Here is a 25,148-nt window from a genome sequence, read left to right as displayed (position 1 = left end):
TTTACTTTATCTTATTTTCTATTATAAAAGAGTTTCAGGATTACTAAACTCAATTTAATAAAATAAATGTATTTAAAGTTCCAGGATTCTTTGCAGTTCTTTTAGATTTAAAAAACCTGTGTTCATACAAAGATTTGTACATGAATGTTAACAGCAGCCTTATTTGAAATCACCAAAAATCTCAGATGACCCAAATGTCCATCAAGAATAAACATATATTCAAGTTGTGGTATAGTTATACAACTAAACATGCCTCATCAATAAAAGGAAAGAACTATTACTGTGTATTTCAGTAAGAGTGACTCTCAAAATAATTATCTGGAGGGAAACAGCCATAGAAAAACAGAAGAAGAAGAGAGTATATACTGTATGATTCCACTTATATAAAACTCTAGAAAATACAAATAATCTGTAACCTTTACCTACAAATAATCTCTAGAAAATACGAACAATCCATCTGAAAATACAAACAGACTACCTGAAGAGTGAGCTTCCCTGGTGGCTCAGCTGTAAAGAATCTGCCTGCCAGTGCAGGAGATGTGGGTTTGATCCCTGGGTCAGGAAGATCCCCTGGAGAATGAAATGGCAACCCACCCCAGTAATCTTGCCTGGAGAACCCCACTGACAGAGAAGCCTGTCAGGATACAGTCCATGGGGTCACAAAAGAGTTGGACACAACTTAGCGACTAAACAACAAGAATAACCACCTGAGGGGTAGGGAAGGTAGGACCGGGTTGGGGATTTCCAAGGGGCACAGGGGCACTATTGGGTGGGTGATATATATGTCTACCACCTTCATCATGGTTACAGTTTCACAGGGGCATACATACATCAAACAAAAACTGTACACACGTGTGTGTTTTTACTGTATGTGATTAAACCTAAATAAAATGGTTGATTTTTAAGTAAAAAAAAAATAGTTATAGATTTATAGGGAGTAAAAAGAGGTCTTGGGTATGCTTCACCATACACTGGACACAACTTTCTTAACTTTAGCAGAGTATCGAGACCAGGAAATTAACATCAGTACCATCTACAGAGTTTATTCAGATTTTACCAGCTTCTCTTGCGTTTATTTGTGTGTGTGCATGTATGTATAGTGTGTTAATTTCTCAGTCATGTCAGACTCTTTGTGAGCCCAGGACTCTAGGCCACCAGGCTCCTCTGTCCATGGAATTCTCCAGGCAGAAATGCTGGAGTGGATTTCCATTCCGTTCTTCGCTCTATGCAATTTTATCACATGTGTAGATTTTTGTAATACATTCAAAATACAGAACTTTCTCATTACCACAGAACCCCCTCATTTGCAGGGTTTTTTTTTCTTTGTCTTAGAATTTATCCCTCTAAATTTTTATAACTAGAGAGCTATGGTTAGAAGTTATTTGAATTAACTCTTTTTCTATGGGCTGTGCTATTGACTTAACACAGTTTCATCACTTTCTATTTGACTTCAATTTTAGGGTTTGCATTTTTTCATCCCTTTGATCTCAACTCATTTCAAAACCCAAACTACAAATAGGTATACTTGGGGAATTCCTGCTCCCATTCCTGTCTTCCTCAGCACATTCCCACCTAGCTCCTAGAAGTAATAGCCTTTAATAGTTTCTGATATATTTTCCCTATGATTCCTTTTGACAAAACAAGATACATGCTTTCCTTTTTCTTCTTACACAAAAGATAGCACATCCTATTTGCTTTCTTGCAGCTTTGTAGCAGGAGCTCCCAGTCCAGCTTCAGTCAGACCTATGGCTCCACAGGTGTGCCCAGGGTACCTGGGGATGGGTGAGTGGGTGGGTGGTGAAGAGGGGAGGCAAGGCTGGGCTTCAGGCTTATTATCCCTGTTGCTACCTTAGCTGTTCACTTGGCCACTTGTCTTGTGTGATGAGATTTCTGTGGAATACTTTGTTTAAAATAAAAGATTGAAAATCACTGATAGAGGTTGAAGAAAAAGTTTGCAAATACAAAAAGCTAGGAAATTAGGGTACATATTTGCTTTTTCTGGAGAAAACCCAATTTTGTCATAAAGGATAAGTTTAGATTGACAGGAGCTGGCAATTGGCTATTTCTGACTATTCTCCATTGACCACACCACCCCCAGATCTTGTCTCTCTTCTCTGCTCACTCTGTGGCCCAGGTGAGGCTGACCTCTGGAGACTGTACCACAAGGATTCTTTTGCCCTTTGGTTTCTGTTTGAGTTTGGAAAACAGAAGGCACTGGCCAGAGATTGGGGTGGCAGAGGGGGTAAGGGGGGAAAATAAGAGGAGAGAGGTATAGGGTTGCTAAAGTTTGCAAATAAAAATACAGGATCCCATAGAAGCTCCTGAGCTTGATACCCTTCTGCAGCTTGCTCTGTATTCCTCTTCCTTTGGCTGTTCATCTCTGTCATTTACAGAGTCCTTTATAATGAACTGGTATTTGTGCTCAGTTGCTTAGTTATATCTGACTCTTTGCAGCCCCATGGGCTATGATCTGACAGGCTCCTTTGCCCATGGAATTTTGCCATTTCATACTCCAGGGGATCTTCCTGACCCAGGGAGGGAATCCTTGTCTCTTGAGTCTCCTGCATTGATAAGCGGATTCTTTACCATGAGTGCCACAATGGGAAGCCCATTGCTGTTTAGTAGCTAAGTCATGTCTGACTTTTTTGTGACCACATGGACTGTAGACTGCCAGGTTCCTCTGTCCATGGGATTACCCAGGCAAGAGTACTGGGATGGGTTGCCATTTCCTTCTTCAGAGGATCTTCCTGACCCAGGGATTGAACCCGTGTCTCCTGCACTGGCAGGCAGATACTTTACCACTGAGTAACCAGGGAATCGGGAAACTCATAGTTAACTGATAATAGTAAGTACAGTGTTTCCCTGAGTTCTGTGAGCCATTATAGCAAATTATTGAACCCAAGGAGGGGGTTTTAGGAACCCCTGATTTAATGTAGCCAAGTTGGACAGAACTGTGTATACCTTAGGAACCAACACATGTGGTTGATGTCTGAAGAGGGGGATTAAGACTTTAATCTGTGGGGTCTGTACTAACTCCTGAGCGCTGCTAAGTCACTTCAGTCGTGTCCGACTCTGTGCGACCCCATAGACGGCAGCCCACCAGGCTTCCCCGTCCCTGGGATTCTCCAGGCAAGAACACTGGAGTGGGTTGCCATTTCCTTCTCCAATGCATGAAAGTAAAAAGTGAAAGTGAAGTCGCTCAGTCGTGTCCGACTCTAGCGACCCCATGGACTTCAGCCTACCAGGCTCCTCCATCCATGGGATTCTCCAGCCAAAAGTACTGGAGTAGGGTGCCATTGCCTTCTCCAAACTCCTGAGTAGTAAGTATCAGAAATACTTGGTATGGAAATCCCACAGATTTGATGTCAGAAGTGTAGTGAGTAGAGGAATCTTGTTCTTTTATAATGGAATTATTATTAATTATTTTATGAGTGATAATTGTATGTGGTTGTATTATAGAAAGGGAGCTTCCCAGGTGGCTCAGTGGTAAAGAATCCTCCAGCCAATGCAGGAGACATGGCAACCCACTCCAGTATTCTTGCCTGGGAAATCTCATGGACAGAGGAGCCTGGTGCAACCTAAGCCAGGGGGTCACAAAAGGGTCCGGCACAACTCAGCAACTCAACAACAACAAATGTTAAAAAGAGTTCTTACTGCTAGCTATATACTGAAATATTTATGGGTGAAATGCTATGATTCCTGAAGTTTATTTGAAAATAATACGTGGGAGGAGGCAGGTAGGGATATGGATGAAGGCAATTTATGAGTTGGTAATTTATGGCTTTGAGTGATGGGTACATGAGGGTCTATTATTTTTTTCTACTTTTTAAAAATTTATGTAATACAAGCATTACAAATATAAAAAATACAGTATCCTGGCATGTCCTGTTTCCTTTATCATCTAGCCCCTGGTAACCACCCTTCTACTCTCTGTTTCTGTAAATTCAACTTTTTAAATTTATATTTTATGTAGTAGTGAGCTCACACAGTGTGTCTTTCTCTGTTTAATTTTATGGCTTTATTCTGTTTAATTTTAATTTTTTTCCAGTTCATTCATGTTGTAGCAAATGGTAGTACTTCCTTCTTCCTCATGGTTGAGTAATATTCTGTTGTACAATATAATATACAATAATAATGCATTATGGTACCCCACTCCAGTACTGTTGTCTGGAAAATCCCATGGATGGAGAAGCCTGGTAGGCTGCAGTCCATAGGGTCACTAAGAGTCGGACAACGACTGAGCAAATTCACTTTCACTTTCCACTTTCATGCATTGGAGAAGGAAATGGCAACCCACTCCAGTGTTCTTGCCTGGAGAATCCCAGGGACGGGGAAGCCTGGTGAGCTGCTGTCTACTGGGTCGCACAGAGTCGGACACAACTGAAGCGACTTAGCAGCAGCATACTTCAAATTTACTGAGAGTATATCTAAAGCATTCTCATCACACACACAAAGAAAAGGTGACTGTGAGAAGATGGGTATGTTAATTAACCTGATCGTGGTCATCATTTCACAATGTATACATGTATCAAATCATCACATTGTACACTTTAAATATATATAATTTTATTTGACAACTCTACCTCGGTAAAGTAAGGGGAAACATACAGGATCCCAGTGAAGTCTAAATTGTAGGTAACCAAAAACATTTTGTAATGTAAGTACATCCCATGAAGTATCTGGGGCCTACTTATACTATAAAATTATTTGTTGCTTATCTGAAACTCATATTAGACTCTGCACATCCTCTATTTTATCTGGCAGTCCTAGAGATGCTGGAGTGTTCATTCCTGTTCTTGCTGCTTCCTGGCTGAGGTTTTGACAATGACTCTGTTCTTCTGACAACAGCTCCTGGTGGGCCCCTTTCTGTGGCTTGACTTTTCACTGGGCTCTGAAAATGCCATTTCATTCCCTTCCCACTCCCCACTGTTTCCAGTCTCTGAGAGCCTCACCCTCCCTTTGTTGGAAATAAGGGAGGAAATAGTCAGGAAATAGTCCCTTCATAAAATTTAGTTCAATGAAATCCTTTGGAATAGATCATCTGCTTCCTGTCTTAAATAAGAGCCACCCCCATACAGGTCATCATCTGGCCCCTGGTATGTGAGGAAGTGCGCCCCTAGCTTGGAGTTCACACTGTATTATTCTCCAGGGCAGCAAGTCAAAAGGGTGGGTCCAGTGATCAGTCACCAGCACACCCATATCTATTGTGAGGATTGGAATTAGAATATGGTATAAGTGTTAGTCACTCAGTCATGTCTGACTCTTTGCAACCCCATGGACTGTAGCTCACCAGGCTCCTCTGTCCATGGAATTCTCCAAACAAGAATACTGGAGTGGGTAACCATTCCCTTCTCCAGGGGATCTTCCCAACCCAGGGGTTAAACTAGGTCTGCTGCATTGCGAGCAGATTCTTTACCATCTGAACCACTAGGGAGGAATATAGTATAAGCGGAAATAATTCAGGTTTTATAGGCTAGCTATCAGACTGGATTCCAGAAACATGAGAAATGTCAGTCATTTGGTGTGTCTGTGTGTTTGCACACATAATGCACCTACACATGCGTGTATACATATACATACATGTATGTGTGCTACATACACATTGTGCATTCTATTTTATTTTTGAAGTTCATTTTAAAAGAAAAAATTTCTATATAACATATAGAAATTATATATTTCTATATTTTAATAAAATATAGAAATTTTTTCTTTTAAAATGAACTTCAAAAATAAAATAGAATACACATTATATATGTAGTATGCATATATATGTATGTGTATGTATATAGAACAGTCTTTTGGACTCTGTGGGAGAGGGAAGGGGGGGATGATTTGGGAGAATGGCATTGAAACATGTATAATATCATATAAGAAATGAATTGCCAGTCCAGGTTCAATGCAGGATACAGGAAGCTTGGGGCTGGTGCACTGGGATGACCCAGAGGGATGGTATGGGAGGGAGATGGGAGGGGGGTTCAGGATTGGGAACACGTGTACACCTGTGGCGGATTCATGTTGACGTGTGGCAAAACCAATACAATATTGTAAAGTAATTCGCCTCTAATTAAAATAAATAAATTTAATTAAAAAATTAAAGAAAATTTCTTAAAGTGAATTTCTAAGAAAAAGAAACAAACAAAAACGACCCTATAAATTTATTCCTTTTCTTTAATAACCCGCCTTATCTACTATGAAGAAAAAGTAAAGCACACCAGTGGAGTTGAGTGTGATCCCCTGCAGGAGGAGGGGCCACGGCTCCATCAGCTCATAATGAGCAGGCCAGTTTCAGGAACCACTGAGGTGATGTATATCATCTATTGGGTCATCAGTATTCTTTATCTTGTCTCTTGATTTATAATTTCAGAACATATTTGTGAGATACCATCCTTCGTGTTTCTAATAAAATGAACAGCATTTGGTTTCTTCGATTTGTCATTTTTTAGTTAACCATAAAATTTGAACAGAAATGAAAGATAATTTCCACAATTTCTTGCAGCAATTCATTGGCGAGGTCATTTCTTGATGTCTACCTTAATCTAAGTACTCATTATACCTCCCAAGGCCCAGTGGTATCCCATCAACAATGCATTATCACAGAAAGCACATCCTTGATGAACTAAATCGCGAAAAAGCTGATGGAATTCGATCTCAACACTTTAGTGCTCTGGGTGATCTACGAGTCACAAGCCATGTTCAGCACCCCTCATTCCTGTTATGGCCCCACTGCCTCCTTTGAGGCTGGCAGAATTGTATCAAGGAATGGAGACACCCCCTTTTCTGCCCTTCTAATCAGCTCCACAACCCACTCTCAGAGGCTTTCTCTCCAACACCCCGCCCTCAGTTCTCTTCACTCCTATGTTCCCTTCCAGAGACATCTCTGTCATCTTTTCCTCTGCCTTCACATTTACCCACTCAGGAATGTTGAGTCTTCAAAGAAATTAGGAGATACTCCTCCCTAAAAACTAAAAACCACACATTGGAGATCCCTGATTTTGAAGTAAGAGTCCTTAACTCAGAAGGAGTTTGGAGACCTGGATGGCACCCTAGCTGTCTCCTAAATGTTGCTTTCAGGCAAATTTTACCTTCACAATAGTCAGTTCTCATGTGAAACGGGTATTGTATCTGTCTGACTAACTCACAGGACTTTGGCTGTTACTCAGGGAAGTGATGGATCTGAAATGAAGTGCTATAAAGCTGATATAAGTTCACAGTAGGATTAAAGAAAAAGGATCACCTTGACTAACTCAAGCGTACAATTCACAAAAACCGCCAACTAATTTTTTTTTTTTCCCTACAGAACAAGTCATGGATTTGACTCTTCTGGTTATTTTGGCCTTGTGGGAGGGAATTCAATTTTCTTTCATTTTAACAAAACTGAATCGAGTATCTGTAATGTGACAGACAGTATTCGTAGGAATAAAATAAAAAGTTAGTTCATAAACTATAAACCTTGCCATCCAAGAGGTCACAATGAAAATACTTAAAGAGGATGCATAAAAGGGAAAAAACAAACAAAATCAAAGCATAGCAGTAACAAAGTAATCACAAAATCAAAAAGGAAAAGAGCCAAAGATAAAAAATGAACAAAAGAACTATAAAATAGAAAGAAAATTCTTCAGCTCCAGAATTTGTTTGGTTCTGTTTTATGATTTCTATCTCTATTTAAACTTCTCTTTTTGTTCATCTATTTTCCTGATTTTGTTTAGAAACTGCTTATGGAAACAGTGTCAGACTTTATTTTTCTGGGCTCCAAAATCACTACAGATGGTGACTGCAGCCATGAAATTAAAAGATGTTTACTCCTTGGAAGGAAAGTTATGACCAACCTAGATAGCATATTCAAAAGCAGAGACATTACTTTGCCAACAAAGGTCCATCTAGTCAAGGCTATGGTTTTTCCTGTGGTCATGTATGGATGTGAGAGTTGGACTGTGAAGAAGGCTGAGCACCGAAGAATTGATGCTTTTGAACTGTGGTGTTGGAGAAGACTCTTGAGAGTCCCTTGGACTGCAAGGAGATCCAACCAGTCCATTCTGAAGGAGATCAGCCCTGGGATTTCTTTGGAAGGAATGATGCTAAAGCTGAAACTCCAGTACTTTGGCCACCTCATGCCAAGAGTTGACTCATTGGAAAAGACTCTGATGCTGGGAGGGATTGGGGGCAAGAGAAGGGGACAACAGAGGATGAGATGGCTGGATGGCATCACTGACTCGATGGACGTGAGTCTGAGTGAACTCCGGGAGTTGGTGATGGATAGGGAGGCCTGGTGTGCTGCAGTTCATGGGGTTGCAAAGAGTTGGACACGACTGAGCGACTGATCTGATCTGATCTGATCTACGTTCTCTTGTAGCTCACTTAGCTTAAGACAATTATTTTGAATTTTTAAGACAATTCATGTGGGCTGTGTGCTTAGTCGCTCAGTTGTGTCCCACTCTTTGTGACCCCATGGACTGTAGTCCACCATCCTTCTCTGTCTGTCTGTCTGAGAATCCCCATTCTCCAGGTAAGAATACTGGAGTGGGTTGCCATGCCCTCCTCCAGGGGATCTTCCCCAAAAAAGGGATGGAACCCAGGTTTCCTGCATTGCAGGTGGATTCTTTACCATCTGAGCTACTAGGGAAGACAATTCATTGGTCTCCATATCTTTGGAGTCAGTTACTGAGAAATATTTCACTCAGTGTAATATTTCCCTGGTTGTTTTTGTTCTTTGCATTCTTGTATTAGTATCTGCACATTTCACAAAGCAGTCACATCTTATGCTCCTTATGGCAGTGGTCCCCAACCTTTTTGGCACCAAGGACTGGTCTTGTGGAAGACAATTTTTCCACAGACTGACAGGGAGCAGGTGGTGGGGAGAATGATTTCGGGATGATTCAAGTAAAGTACACATTTACTGTGTACTTTATTTCTATTATTGCATCATTTGCACCTCAGATCATCAGGCATTAGATCCTGGAGGTTGGGGACCCCTGCTTTATGGGATGCCTTGTGAAGGAAAGACCTTTACCTGTCAGCCCAGTAGAGAGTCTAAGGGTATCTTAAAGATTTTCTGTGGATGCACACACTCTACCCCTCTAACTTATTCCTGGAGAGGAAGTCTTAGGATTTTATGACTTACCTCAAGCCACAGATCTGTCTTGAGTCCTGAGAGTCACTTAACTTCATCTCCCAAGGGCAGTGCCATGAAATTCTGGAGCACTGGGCTCAATCTCCATGTCTCTCCCTTCCTGCTACAGGAGATACATTGGGACTATACATTTTCACCCTGTCCTGCATAGTCATGCTAAGTACTGAAAGTTGCCTACTGCTTTCCCTAAGGCAGTGTATAAAAATGCTGGGACATGTGTGTAAGCTCCGCTCCTCTCCCCACCTTCTGAAGGAGCAGTCTCAGGCTATGTGCCTCCTGCCAACCCAAAGTACTTGATTGGATTACTGAAGTCCATCCTGGCTTCTGAGATCTGCATGTCACCTGAGGGGACACATTTGTGGCATATGTAGGGGCATATGGAATGCCAGGTGTGCAGGGGAGCACAGGACAGTTGGCGGCGTGTGCAGTCAGCCATCTGGTGGGGTCCATGCACAGACAGATATGCTGGACGGTAGGGTTTGTGTGTGGGCCGACTGACTGGTGGGATCTGTGGGTGGGCTGGCTGACAGGGTCCATAAGCCAGCTGGCCGGGCCTGTGAGATGGTTGTTAAAATCCCTGTCCCAGTTGCTGTGAGACTTGTTCCTTTTCTTTGTTCTTTGCTGCCCCCAAACTATCTACTTGTGCTAGTTGCCTCAGTATTCTGGGTGAGAGGGGATAGAAGCAGGCTTATCAGGCAATGCCCTGAAAGACTAGGGAAGCTGCACACTCGACTCTCTCTCTTTATCCTGCAGGAAAAATCACAGCCTAAGGAGATCTCTCTTGTACTGAGTGGTCTGGCTTGTGGGAAAATGATGCAGGTAAAGTGAAGAACTTTTTATCCTTTTCTATGCAACTGTTCTCAGATGTTGTGCTCTACTAGGGTGTTGGAACCTCTCTACTCAACTCCAGAGCTTTCATAAAGGTATTGATTGTTACATCAGTGTTTGCATCAGGGGACGAGGACTGAGGCCTCCTATCCTGCCATTTTGCTGACAGATGTTTATATCAGCTTTAGTAATAACAGGAAAAGACTAATAAACAACTGGCGTGTCCTTTAGTGGGTCATTTGTTGGACACATTGTGGTACGTCCATACAATGAACTACTACTTGGCAATAAAGCAGAATGAAGTATTGAGAGATGCAACGACTTGGTTGAATGGCAAAGTCATTCTGATGAATGAAAGAATCTAGTGTCCAAAGGCTAAATGCTGTGTGATTCCATTTATATGACATTCTCCAAAAGAAAACATCATAATGATGAAAACTTAGTGGTTGCCAGGGTTTGAGGGTGGGCAGGGTGTGACTCCAAAGCCAGAACGTGAGGATGTTTTATTGGCTGAATGAAACTATTTTATACTCTGATTATGGTGGACAGCAAAGTTATTTCATCTTCTGGGCTATGGTGTCATTTATGAACCTTGGTGATACAGGAGGGAGAGCTTCTTAATTTGGTAGAAGAAAGCTGCTCTTGTTTGATAAATTTTAACTTGTTTATATGTATAAACTTATCCAAGTTTGCATATGGTCTTTTTCAGTATGATTGCTAAGGAGGTTTTTATTCCCCATGACATGCTTGACAAAACGTTCCACTTGTCACCCCAGGGATGTCCTCTCTGTTGTTTACAGAGCACTGGAGATTCTGCCTGTCTTTGTTCTGCTGAGAACCCTCTGAGTCCTCTGAGGGGAGGTTTACCTTCTCACTTAAGTGCTTGCTGCAAAGCTGGAGTAGATGCACGTGTGGTTCCAATGTCTTTTTCCTGAAAAAGTAGCTTGCCAATTTCCATCTGAAATATACTACTCCATGGAGCAGAATCATCAAATTGCAGTAGCATCTCTAGTATGCCAATATATTTTAAACACCTTCCTCAATCCATAGCATTCTTATATCATTCTTATTCCTCAGTTTTATATCCAATGTGATGAAGTTGCAAATACAAGTACTCAAATGTTCTTATTCTAAGTAAACAGTCCTAGGGACTTTTTTTTCTCCTCTCTCTGCTGCCTTCTAGTTTTTTCCAGAATGTTTAGGGAATCTCTGCCATAGCTGGGAAAATAATCTCAGTACTCAAATATCTATTAGGTTACGTTTCCTCTCAGAATAATTTGTACATTACAGTTATTTAATGACATATATAATCCTAATAAGAAAGGAAGTTACATAAAGGATGAGATAGTTTTAACAAACTCATTTAGAGGGTGTCAGTTGCAATTTAAAAGAAGCCCTGTATACATTTTCTATCTATCTCTTTCTATTCTTCTACTTTTCTTGCTTCCCTTCCTTCTCACTTTCCTTCCATCCTACTTTTATGAATGAACATGTTAAAAATGAGTTCTACCCTAAACTAAAAGCATTCCTGAAAAGTAATTGTTAATGTCGTTTTAACAGCTTGTCAAGATTCAAGGTTCCTCTTTTCACTACAGTGGGGCTTAGGACAAGTAATCCTTGGACATGACCTTGTTCTTTGATGCTTTAGAGAAACATGAGAAAATACGGCGAGAAGTTTCTGCTTTGTCTAAAGCTAGGCACTTCTAGACTCTCCAATGCAGATTCTATCTAGGACATCTTCATCCTAATTGAGGATTAGTATCCATGTGAAAGTTGCCAAAAAGGAACAATAACTCAGGAATTGAATCATACTCTGGTGATTGGGCAGAACAGCATTATGTCCATTCTTTTAGAAGTACAGATGGTCTATTTACTCAATTTAATGACCATGGCCATTATCTTGACATGAACTCTATTCCATGCCTGAAGAAGTCTTTAGAAGCAATGCCATGAATGAGGATGAAGCACATGTTCTCTGCTGAGTTGCCAAGCTGAGTCCTAGCCTGTGGCAATGGTGCCCTCTCACTTCATTTTGCCTGTGGCTCTGAGGCTCAGATGTCCTCTAAAATAATTTGTTTGAAAGTTTTCTTTTCTACTATTTATTAAGCTATGTTATTTTATCATCAGAAAGGAAACAGCAATTATTTTCAGGTGTGTTTCTCGTACTTCTTATTGTTGAACAGATTTTAAAAAATACAATCATTATGCACTATTGTGTGCACATCGCCTTTGTCGCCTCTGAAAGTCCATTCTCGTAAAAACATCATATGCTGCTGTAGAAGTGTACCTCATGCAAAAAAGTACAAGGAAGAAAGTGAAAATAATCACAGAAGATCACAGCACCTAGAAAAAACAATTTTCAATTTTTTCAAGAACAATTGATTGCGTTTAAAAGGCCTTCTTGGATTAGGTGTAGTTGGGTTATGGTGTGAGGGCATGCGGGAGGGGAGGAAGAACAGGCTGGAATTACCATTAAGAGTTTTCTCCAATTAAGAATTACCAAGGAAACCAGGTGTTTAGAGGAGAAGGGAGGGAAATTGAGAGGACAGGGCAGGTGTGTGTGTGTGCATATGTGTGTGTACATGTGTGTCTATGTTCGTGTAAAGAAAGGAAGGAGCATGGGGGATGCTCAAATGGATGAAAGTAGGTAAATCCAGGTAACAAATACTGTTAGAACCAGCTTGTAAAGAGAAGAGTTTTCTCTTTGATGTGGTTTCCTGGGGCTGGTACAGTATCATACACAGGGCTATCCTCTGACTACTCAACAACGATTTGAACACTTTTGGAATGAACTTCCTAAATGAAATTAAGTCTATGTATTGAAACTACTGGGCTTCCCTGGTAGCTCAGCTAGTAAAGAATCCACCTGCAATGCAGGAAACCCCAGTTTGATTCCTGGGTCTGGAAGATCTGCTAGAGAAGGGATAGGCTACCCACTCCAGTATTCTTGGGTTTCCTAATTCATGTCAACTGAAAATGTCCAAGTGGGCTTGTCTTTGAGTTTACACATGTGTGTATTTGTGTGTATTTCCATGGCTAAACAGACAGAGACACAGATCCATTCAGTTCAGTTCAGTTGCTCAGTCGTGTCCGACTCTGCGACCCCATGAATTGCAGCACGCCAGGCCTCCCTGTCCATCACCAACTCCCAGAGTTCACTCAAACTCACGCCCATCGAGTTGGTGATGTCATCCAGCCATCTCATCCTCTGTTGTCCCCTTCTCCTGCTTTCAATCCCTCCCAGCATCAGAGTCTTTTCCAATGAGTCAACTCTTCGCAAGAGGTGGCCAAAGTACTAGAGTTTCAGCTTCAGCATCGGTCCTTCCAAAGAACACCCAGGACTGATCTCCTTCAGAACGGACTGGTTGGGTCTCCTTGCAGTCCATGGGACTCTCAAGAGTCTTCTCCAACACCACAGTTCAAAAGCATCAATTCTTCGGTGCTCAGCTTTCTTCACAGTCCAACTCTCACATCCATACATGACTATTGCTTGGGTCTTAATAAGAGAAATAAAGGTTCACATGATTTATCAGCTTCTTCCTGGTGAGTAGGGTGTAGAAACCCTTCACTGTTAGCCAAGTCTCAGGTTAACCTATGCTGGCTTTATTCTTTAGTTCAGAGAAAGGCCACAGCTTCCTTTGCAACTGAGCCCAGATCCCAGGGTGTAGAGGCAATGGCCCACGATGGTTCCTTGAAATCCAGAGAGGCCAAGAAGCAGAAACCAGCACTTTGAATGCCACATAGTTTTGTTTTGTTTAGCTTTTCTTCTCCCTTCCCTACCCCTAGGAGGCCCTGGATGCTGAGTCTCAAGGAACATAATAACACATCTTAGATTTAATCAATTTTAGACTCTCAGGTCTGTTTGCTGACTAGTTTGGGAAGGGGAACAGTGGCATACAGCCCAGGATGGAGCTTGACTTTTTGCCTGAATGTTTCATCCTTTGTGACAAATCCAGTAAAGATTGGTTTTGTAACTCTGCTGAATGGCTTCTTGCCTGCTAGCTACCCCCAGACAATAGAGTTTTATCACACTGAATCACCATAATAGGAATCATTATCAATATGTCCCCTGGATAAATAGCTGCTTTTTGACTAAGCTTGCCCTTCAGGGTTAAATAGTTAAAGATCCATACATCTCCTGTCATTAACAAGTTAGCAGATAAATAGTTCTATTTAGTAATTTTCTTTGTTGGTTTAGACAGTTATAAATTCACATAAATGGAGACAGTTTTCATTTGGAGCCCCCACTTAGCATTCTGTATTATTGATGTTTGCCAGATAAAATACAACCTCTCCCTTTGCTTGGCAAGCAGCTAGAAGAGTTTATTGGGAACCCTCCCCGCTCCAATATTCTTTCCTGGTTCTGATGCTCAAGTTACTCTAGAGTCAGAGCCTTTTTACTCTGGAGCAAGTTGATCTCATAGGATTGACCTTGTAGGAATTCACTCCTTGAGTGCAGAGAACTATAACAGAGAAAGACCAGCATTCAGCAGTCTATCTGTGGTTCTACAGCAATAATTAGATTTGAAATTAGAAAGAATAAGAACCACTGAACACCAGGAGAAGGAAGGACTGTAAAAAAAGTGCAACCTTGTCTTATTATAGATGAAGAAATTTGGTTGAAGAGAGGGAACTGCCTTATCCAGGGTCACACAATTAATCTAAATTGGGGAAAAATAGTAAAGGTCCACATACCAACCCTCTAAGAGACGTGTTTCTCTCTAACACCGTTGGCATGAGCTCTTTTGGGTTAGGGTGACAGTTTCCACAATGGACCTGTTACAAAAAAAAGCTGGGAGAGAGCAAACCTATCTAAAAGTCTTGTCCTTCCACTTAAGCAATTAACAAGAGCTCCTTTATTTGGGAAATTGCCAATGATGACTCAGCCAAAAAGATAACATGGAATTTCTCTAACTCCTGTTGAAGCTGGACTCACCCCAAACTTCTGACACTAATGTCAAGAGCATAAACAAAATCCTGGGAGCCCTGCCCTTGCAGAGTACCTCTTCTGCTCATCAGGGAGGCCCCTCCATTCCTACAGCACTTGGGGCTTTTGACCAACCCCCCTCATTTTAGATTTTTCTATGTAATGATCCCTTAACCTCCCTGATCCTCTCTTTCTGATTTCTCTTCTCTGGAAATCAGGTCTTCCCCTAACTTGAACTTGTGTTCTTGATAAAGGACATTTGGGAGGGTCATAGCAGCTCAGCACCCAGTCAGCCGGGCTGCCAGACTCATACTGACCTTGTGCCCAGCTTTAATAATATGCATGGTGACCAGGTCTCTGACAGATGGGTGGAGAACAATGAGATGGTTGCAACTAATTTTTAAAAGGTTTCAAACCACCACTCTGTATCGATACAGGATGCTGTCTCACTCAGGATTTCCCTCCACAGGGAATTCTGTGGCTTGAGAACTGGGCATGCCTATCCACCTGGCCAAGTCCACCCACAGCTTGAGAGCCAGATGGCTGAGGTGGATGGAGCTGGAGGAGGCAAATGGTTGAGCAGCCAGGAAGTTGCCTGCAGGGAGTCAGAAGACAGATGATACTGCCAAATGTCCTTGGCTGTCCAAGGCCAAGAAGCCCAGAGCATGCTGGGGAACTACCGAAGGGAAATACATCTTTGAAATCTACTCTGAAGGACACAGGACCCAGAGGTTGCCATTAGCCAGAGAACTGCAGGATCGATTCCAGCCATCTCCTCTATTTCTAGGACTAGTGATTAGACTGCCTTATGAGAGGTCCATGACCTACCATGTAAAGGGGGTAGATTAAAAAACCAAGAAAAGGCTATGTGAAATAAGCCTTGAACCACCCAATTGTAGCTTAATCTTTCTGTAGAAAAGCATTTTCTTTTGACAATGCACTTCCTAGCTAAAGCTAGACTTCATGCTGACAGGAAAGGCCATCTGTTTGGGGAGGATATTGTTATTATTTGTTTAATGTTGAGAGTTAAATGGCTCACTTTGACAAGCTCCAGAGGTTGGTATAATTCAGCTGGCAATCTGAAGTTAGAAGTGGCCACCTGAGGGCCTTGAGACAAAACACGAAGCAAGCAAGAAACAGTCATTTCTCCACGCCTGACCTTTTCAGTGCGGCCTTTTGTATTTCATGAAGGAAAGAAAAGGGGTGTCTTAGTTTGGGCTGCTTTGAAAAAATTCCATTGACTGGATGGCTTAAACAAGAAACATTTGTCACAGTTCTGAAGGCTGAGAAGTCTAAGATCAAGGCACAGGCAGATTTTGTGTCTTTTGAAGACACGCTTCCTGGTTTGCAGAAGACTGCTTTTTTGCTATGTGTTCACATGGTTAAAAAGAAAGAAAGCTCTGGTTATCTTCTCTGCTAGTGAGGGCATCAGGGGCTCCACCCTTGTGACCTCATCTAAATCTAATTGTCTCCCAAAGACCCCAGCTCCAAATATCACATTGGGAATTAGGGTTTCAACTTATGAACATTCAGCACATAACAAAGGATTCAGAGGTTGACTCCAAAATGCATGACAGAGGAAAGCAGGCAGTAACTTAAAAAAAATTGTTTGTTTATATGGCTACATTGAGTCTTCGTTATGGTGCACAGCTTGTCATTGTGATGGCTTCTCTTGTTGCAGAGTATGCTCTATGGCACATGAGCTCAATAGTTGCAGTACAAGGGCATGCCTCATGGCATGTAGAATCTTCCCAGATGTGGGGAGGAATCCCTGTGCCTCGCCTTGGCAGGTGGATTCTTAACCACTGGACCACAAGGGAAATCCAGGAGTAGCTTTTTGAATGCTAAATGCTAGTGGTGTTTTTCAAAGTATCTTATTTCAGAGTTGGCCTAATTAAAGAATCTGTTTTATTTCTCACATATCAAATAAGATAAATTTAATATCCCTATACTGACAATAAAGCACTCCAAGACTCAAGGGCTTCAAACAATACTCATCTATTGGTTACATGTGTGGAAATCAAGGGAAGTTAAGGTGAGTTCACTGGGTAGTAATTTAGGCTCTGCTTGGTTGGACAGTTCTCCTGGTCTTATCTGGGCTCCCTCCTGATTCTGAGCTTGACTGGCTGTGTTGATTTAGGATGGCCTTGATGCATAGAGATACCTGGGGTGACTGGGATCTCTCTCCCAAGTGTGTTTCACATGCTCCCAGCAGGCTGACTCAGGCATGTTCTCATAGCAATGGTGGAGAAACCAGAGGGAAAGCAAAAAATCTGTGAGTGCTTCCACAAATTTCAGCTGGCATTAAGTTTGCTTACTGTCTCATTGGTCAAAGCAAGTGACATGGCCAGACAGTCAGTGCATGAGGACAATTTTAAAGACATAACACAGTGAAGCTATTACTCAGGGTCATTCATGAAGTCATTCTATAGTCCTGTAGAGAAATACAGCTTGCTCAGTAGTGGTTCTACCAAATCCTTACCATCTTTAGGATAGTGATGACACTTAAGACAGATTGCACCCATGGGCAATTTCAGTCTCTACTGCTTTGTACATCGTAAGGCTGGGTCTCCTAGAAGAGCTTTGGTTCCTGCCTCTCTTTCCTCCCCATCTGACTCTAATTGACTTTCAGCCCTAGCAGCAGCCCTGGATTGGTGGGCATCCATTCTACCATCATAACCCAAAGCAAGAGTCCATTATCTCCTTGTTCAGCTTTAGCCTCCTTTCCTTGTGTGTGTGAGGGAGACAGTGAATGTGCAGAGAAGCCCAGAGGATCAAAGGAACTTTATTTGGCATGGTTCCAGAGAAACAGAACCAGTAAGATACATGTGTATGTGCCTGTATTCAGAGAAAGAGAGGATATATACATCCCTATAATACAATCACTTCATATATAAAATGTTTTATTATGAGAATTGACTAGTGTGATGATGGAGCCTAGGAAATCCCACAGTCTGCCATCTGCCACCTGGAGGCCCAAGAAAGCTGGTGGTGTACTTTCAGTCTGAGAGTCAGGGGAGTTGATGGTGTAAGTCCTAGTCCGCGAAGAGAAGATCCAACTCAACAGCAAATTCTCCCTTCCTCCTAGCTTGATTCAGGCCCTCAGTGGATTAAATGACGCCCACCCTCCCTGGAGAGGGCCATCAGCTTTACTCAGTCTACTGAGTCACATGCTAATCTCATCCAGAAACACCCTCAAAGACACATTCAGAAATAGTGTTTTTAACCAAATATCTGAGTGCCCTGTAGCCCAGTCAAGTTGACACATGAAATTAACCATTGAAAGAACAATCAGTGGAGATTGGAGAATGAGGACAAGATTACCTTATATGTTCCCTGGAGATTGTGTGTTTGAGTCATAGATTCCCAGAGAAGGGAGGAACATTGGGAGTCACACCCCCAGTGGCAGGGATCTCCATGTTGCGTGTCTCCATAATATATTTAGGGAATCTCAAGTTATGGATTTCAACCCCTTAGAGTTTGTGTTGTGCTCAGTCACTAAGTCATGTCCATCTGACCCTTTGTGACCCAATAGACTGCAACCTACCAGGCTCCTCTGTCCTTGGAGATTCTCCAGGGAAGAATACTGGAGTGGGTTTCCATGCCCTCCTAGAGGGGATCTTCCCAACCCAAGGACTGAACTCAGCTCTCCTGCATTGCAGGCATATTCTTTACTGACTGAGTCACTGGAGAAGCCAGATCCTGTTCCTCATATTTGCATTTTCTGGATTCATTTCTTAGAGTTTGCTGCTTTTATTTTGGCCTTCATGTTATACAGCGTCAAAGACTGGGGAAAGTGTCTGGGTCTATAATATTCAGGAAGAGATTTGACTACATGTTTCAACTTATCTCTCTCACTCTCCCTCCCCCACTCAATACACTTGACCCTTGACACACTTAAGGTGCAGCTTTCTTAACCTCTTTCCATTTCCTATTTCTTAGTCTAGACATTGAGTTGACTTCATCATCCTGTCTTAACCTGCTATTCTTCTTCCAGCTAGTGCAGAGTCCATTCTGTCTGTTTCTCTTACTTGATCCTCTTTTCCTACTTTTTTCTTTCAAGGCTTAGGCTTCACCTCTATATTCCCAGAAAAGTAACACTTGGCTATTTTCCCACTTAAGGTCAGTGGCAGAGTGGCATAAAAGTTATATTCTCTGACATAATCCTGAGCAAAGAAGGTACAAGGGGAAGAAAGAAAGAAATATTCTTTGAATATTAGAGCCTTGATGTCACTGGAATTTCATAAATGCTATATTAAGATGGATAATGTGACAGCTCAGAGGGTAAAGAGTCTGCCTGCAATGTGGGAGACCTGAGTTTGATCCCTGAGTTGGGCAGATCCCCTGGAGAAGAAAATGGCAACTCACTTCCATATTCTTGCCTAGAAAATCCCATGGATGGAGGAGGAACCTGGCAGGCTATAGTCTATAGGGTCGCAAAGAGTCGGACACGACTGAGTGACTTCATTTTCACTTTCACTTTCCTTGCTTTATGAAACAGGAGCTGGGAAACTCAATAGGGTAAAGGATTCTATACATAGTCAATTGTTTCATGGAGACTGGACTCAAGTCTTTTGACTCCTAGCTCTGAGTTCTTCATCCAGTGATGATATTTAGAGATTGGGAGTGTCTTCTCATCTCTGAAAATGTTCAAGCAAAAGACTTAAAAACCTTTGTATCAAGGAAGGATTTGGATTAATTGGCCTCAGAGGCCTTTACTGATCTGAGATTAGAGACACTGAATCTAATCCCTCAATATACAGATGAGGCAACCAAGAGAAGTCAAACAGCCCACACCCTGTTGGCCACAGGGTTATGATATAAATTGTGATCTTCTGTTCTTGGTTGGCATTCTTTTCTTGCACTCTCCATCTTAAGAGTGTCTTGCATGGATGAGAACTGCAGTCTTGGGTGTTTCTCACCCTAGTGAAACTGAAGTGAAAGTCACTCAGTCACGTCTGACTTTGCAATCCCATGGACTATAAACTCCATGGAACTATCCAGGCCAGAATACTGGAGTGAGTAGCCTTTTCCTTCTCCAGGGGATCTTCCCAAGCCAGGGATCAAACCCAGGTCTCCCACACTGCAGGCAGATTCTTTACCAGCTAAGCTACAAGGGAAGCTCTCACGCTAGAGTAGCTTCATATTTCCTGAATCTCAGTGCTCTAGAGCAGGAGAGAAGATCCTGTTCCTCGTATTTGCATTTGCTAGATTCATGTCAGTTGCTCCTAAGCCAGGAATTCATTTTTTAACTTTTACTGTAAAGTTGCACAGCAATTATTTGGATCATTTAAAGTAATTGATTTTTTTTCTTGCATTTTTTTCCCTCAATTCCTCTGAAAGAATTTGAATGAACACACAAAGAAGAAAGAGGCAATTTTTGAAAGAAACATCTGAATTCCTTTCTTAGATGATGATTTTCTCATCCCTAATGATTTGTCTCTTCCTGAAATTAATACAACTGAATTTCCCCATCAAATACTCTTAATAAGGAAGAAGATGGAGCTGGTATTTCTGCTGGAGACAGAACTCTAAGATCCTCCCCCACTGCTTACCTTGACATTTCTTTGAAGCCTTTAGTCTTTGTTTTAATAGAATTTCACATCCTACTCTCCAACCTATGTGTTTTGCCTGTCGGTTGGTTTTTAAGTGTTTCAACTTACCAGGAACTAAAATGGATTCTGTAGGAAAGGCTGCCATGTTTATCCTACAGCATCATCTATCTCAGTGATATTGCCAGCTATTCTTTTGGGCATTCATCTTCTTCTTTTTTTACATAGGCAAGAAATAGATTTGTTAATATTCTTTGTAAAGAGATTGCAGGAAAATGGGGCACAAGAGGTCTCACCAAGTGAGAATGGGCCACCAAGTGAGGGTCTTTGGTTTCACACAGGAAAGAATTAAAGAGTGAGCCGTAGTCAAGCAAAAGCAGACACACACATTCCACAGGCAGAATGTGGGCCTTTTCAGATGTGCGCCTGCGTGCTAAATCACTACAGTCTTGTCCGACTATTTGCAACCCTATGGACAGTAGCTGGAGGAAACATATGAGGAAACATAACGAGACTTGAGTTCAATCCCTGAGTCGGGATGATCCCCTGGAGGAGGGCATGGCAGCCCACTCCAGTATTCTTGCCTGGAGAATTCTATGGGCAGAGAGCCTGACAGGCTGTAGTCTATAGGGTTGCAAAGAGTTGGCTATGACTGAAATGACTTAGCATGCAAAGATATTAAAATTCCATTCTATTTCTTCAAGGGAAACACCTTCCCCAATATATTTTATATACAGTGTCTTGCAATATTAAGAGCTGACCTTTGAATGTTTTGTGCATAGTCTCTCTTCATCCTCAGAACTCTGTAAAGTAAGAACAACATCATGAGCTCCATTTCCAAAGATGAATTGCAGCTTCAAAGGAGTGAAGTAACCTGCCCAAGGTCACTTAACAAGTGAAGGAGTGGAGGTGGGTTTCTGATGAGACTCAGTGCAGTCCAGAACCACCATTCCTTCTGGCTCCTCTCCATGAGTTTCTTCCCATTCCCAGTCAATGGTTGCTGCTCCAGCTGACAGGCTACTTTTCCCAAGGATGATTGTTCTAGAAGCAGATCCCAGTGTGTTGTATATCACAGGATAGTTTGTTTCTCGTCTATTCCTCCAGTGAAGGAGAGAACAAAAGAGCCCCTTGGCCATTTTCAGATATCCTCTGTCTTTTCGAGAAAAACAGGCCATTTGTATCAAAAGTAAAAACCATATCAAACCCAAACAAAAATGCAGTGACTTAGATACCGCAGGGAACTAATCCTGGAAATACTTAAACCAGCAAGGATGAAGTCTTTAGCTCAGGGGCTGTCACACTATAAACCTGCAGGGAGAAGACTCAGTCATGATGGACAAGGTTTCTGGGAAGACAGTCCCCCAAAGCTGGGTTCTGTTGCTCCCTTGCTTTTGTGCTGTGCATTGTCTATCTGCCTGCATTCTCTTCTGTTCTTCCATTTACCCCTTGCTCAGCCATTTCCCCTGGCTTGTATCATTAAAGGACAGTCTGTCCTTTGGGAACAAGGGTAGTACTATTACCTTGATCCACTTTGTTTCAGAGACAATTACAATTTCTTCCAGCACTATACCCTTAAACGTGGGGATGTCTGGCACTATGCCACCAGCACCTCAAGAAAGGGAATGTTGACTGTCTCAGCTCTGGTTCTCTAGAGTCATGGAGCACCTCACCATCCTACCTGATTTACTCTTCATTCAACAATATTTATTAAGCATCTACTTTGTGTAAACCCTGGGCTAGAAACTTTTGATAAAACAATAAGACATAGATGCTCCCAATATCTGGAAGACTCAGATAACAAGACTCAGGGGAGACTCAGTTAATAAACAGTGCAAATCTATGCAAACTTGCACTGGGTAAAAGGAGAGATGTGTATGATGATACTGTGAGAACATTTAGCAGGTGCCCCTGACATTGCCTGAGAGAGTTTAAAAGGAAAAAAAAGACTTCTGCAAAAACTAAAAGACGAGCAGATATAAGTCAGGTAAAAGTAGACGAAGGGCAGAGCATCCCAGGCAAAGGGAGCATCACAGAACACCTTTGAGGCCAGAAGGCAGATATCACAAATAAAAGTGACATAACATGAGGCTGCAAAGCTGAGTGAGATTATGCTGAGTCTTCTAGGTCATGTGCATGACTTTATCACAAGAGCATAGGAAGCAATTGAAGTGTTTAGTGAGGGAAGGGTTGGGGATCTCAACATAATCAGAGTTATGGTCTGGAAAAGATTCCTCTGGCTTCAGCATGGAAAATGGATTAGAAGGAAGGAAGAGGGGATTAGAGAAATCAATTAAGAAGCTATTAAAGATGTTCAGGCAGAAAGGCTTAGACGAGAACATTGACACTGGAGCTAGAGATAAATGTCTAGATAAGAAAGACATAGGAATATCAATTCAATAGGAATTGCTGATAGATATGGAGGAAGTAAAAAATGACTTCTACTTTCTGGATTGCAAAACTAGATGAATTGCATGACATTCAGTGATATAGGGCACGGAAAGAGGGCCAGGTTTGGGGATAAAAATCACGTTTGGTTTTGAATTATTTATTTATTTATTTTTACTTAGACCCTTCTAGGTTTGAAATAAAGGTATTAGTAGGCAACCAGATATATGGGTCTCTGGTTTAGAAGAGAAGTCTGAATCAGAAGTATAAATTTGAGAGTCACTGGCATAAAGAAGATAATTAAAACCATAAATAAAGAGATGACTTGGGGAGGGAATTTTAAGTGAGAGAAGACAAATTAGAACTAAGCCTTCAGTTCAGTTCAGTTCAGTCCCTCAGTTGTGTCCGACTCTTTGCAACTCCCTGGACTGCAGCACGCCAGGCTTCCCTGTCGATCACCAACTCCCGGAGTTTACTCAAACTCATGTCCATCGAGCCAGTGATGCCATACAACCATCTCATCCTCTGTCGTCCCCTCCTCCTTCTGCCTTCAAATTCCCCAGCATCAGGGTCTTTTCAATGAGTCAGTTTTTCACATCAGGTGGCCAAAGGATTGGAGTTTCAGCTTCAGCATCAGTCCTTCCAATGAATATTCAGGACTGATTTCCTTTAGAATGGACTGGTTGGATCTCCTTGCAGTCCAAGGGACTCTCAAGAGTCTTCTCCAACACCACAGCTCAAAAGTATCAATTCTTCAGCACTCAGCTTTCTTTATGGTCCAACTCTCACATCCATACATGACTACTGGAGAAACCATAGCTTTGACTAGATGGACCGTTGTTGGCAAAGTCATGTCTCTGCTTTTCAATATGCTATCTAGTTGATCATAACTTTTCTTCCAAGGAGCAAGCATCTTTTAATTTCATGGCTGCAGTCACCATCTGCAGTGATTCTGAAGCCCCCCAAAATAAAGTCTCTCACTGTTTCCATTGTTTCCCCATCTATTTGCCATGAAGTGATGGGACCAGATGCCATGATCTTAGTTTTCTGAATGTTGAGTTTTAAGCCTGCTATTTCACTCTCCTTTTTCACTTTTATCAAGAGGCTCTTTAGTTCTTCTCTTTCTGACATAATGGTGGTGTCATCTGCGTATCTGAGATTATTGATATTTCTCCTGGCAATCTTGATTCCAGCTTGTGCTCCATCCAGCCTGGCATTTCTCATGATGTACTCTGCATATAAGTTAAATAAGCAGTGTGACAATATACAGCTTTGACGTACTCCTTTCCTGATTTGGAACCAATCTGTTGTTCCATGTCCAGCCAGACATCCTGGAATGTGAAGTCAAGTGGGCCTTAGGAAGCATCACTGCAAACAAAGCTAATGAAGGTGATGGAATTCCAGTTGAGCTATTTAAAATCCTAAAAGATGATGCTGTGAAAGTGCTTCCCTCAATATGCCAGCAAATTTGGAAAACTCAGCAGTGGCCACAGGACTGGAAAATGTCAGTTTTCATTCCAATCCCAAATAAAAACAATGTCAAAGAGTGTTCAAACTGCTGCACAATTGCACTCATCTCACACGCTAGCAAAGTAATGCTCAAAATTCTCCAAGCCAGGGTTCAATAGTACATGAACCATGAGCTTCCAGATGTTCAAGCTGAATTTAGAAAAGGCAGAGGAACCAGAGATCAAATTGCCAACATGTGATGGATCATCGAGAAAGCAAGAAAGTTCCAGAAAAATATCTACTGCTTTATTGATTACGCCAAAGCCTTCATGTGGATCACAACAAACTGGAAAATTCTTCAAGAGATGGGAATACAAGACCACCAGCCTACCTCCTGAGAAATCTGTATGCAGGTTAAGAAGCAACAGTTAGACCTGGACATGGAACTAAGCCTTACCAAACTCAAATACTTAATGGCCACAAAGGTGGGAAGATTTGCAAAGAAGGCTAAAAGCAAGTGGACAGGAAGTCAGAGGAAACTCAAGAGACCAGGACATTATGGAAAACAGAAAGGGAATTCTTTAAAAAGGGAGGCTTTATCTGAACACTGTTGAGTCATCAGATAAAATGCTAGAGTTAATTTGTTGGGGCTTCTGTCACAAAATACCATAAACTTGATGTCTCAGAAACAATACAATTTTTTTCCTGATAATTGTAGGCAAGGAAGTCAAGCTCAAGTCGATAGCAGATTTGGTGTCTGATAAGGAACTATTTCCTAGATGGCCAAAGTGTAACCTCGAGTGGAAGAAAGAAGAGATGAGCTTGGTCTCTGGCTGCTGCTGCTGCTAAGTCACTTCATTCGTGTCCGACTCTGTGTGAC

General features: G+C 41.8%; 1 protein-coding gene across 23 annotated transcripts in view; it reads left to right on the top strand.

The window, feature by feature from the left end:
* Positions 1-25,148, top strand: part of LOC147344333 (uncharacterized) — a 492,915-nt gene that overhangs the window by 199,378 nt on the left and 268,389 nt on the right. For 2 of the 23 annotated variants that reach the window (XR_015155772.1, XR_015155759.1), the window contains exon 3: positions 9,881-9,946. The exons of 20 other annotated variants lie outside the window; for them this stretch is intronic. The gene's annotated coding sequence lies outside the window, so the exon portion shown is untranslated. Of the gene's footprint in view, positions 1-9,880; positions 9,947-10,755; positions 11,028-25,148 lie in introns of those variants that run through there. One more of the 23 variants, XR_015155767.1, reaches the window with a different exon arrangement.

This window comes from Bos grunniens, chromosome 26 (genome assembly GCF_055505025.1).
Source record: "Bos grunniens cultivar Pamir isolate PY7600 chromosome 26, Bosgru_T2T1.0, whole genome shotgun sequence".
NCBI lineage: Eukaryota > Metazoa > Chordata > Mammalia > Artiodactyla > Bovidae > Bos > Bos grunniens.
Note: the sequence above shows the minus strand (reverse complement) of the source record. Positions and strands in the feature narration are given on the sequence as shown.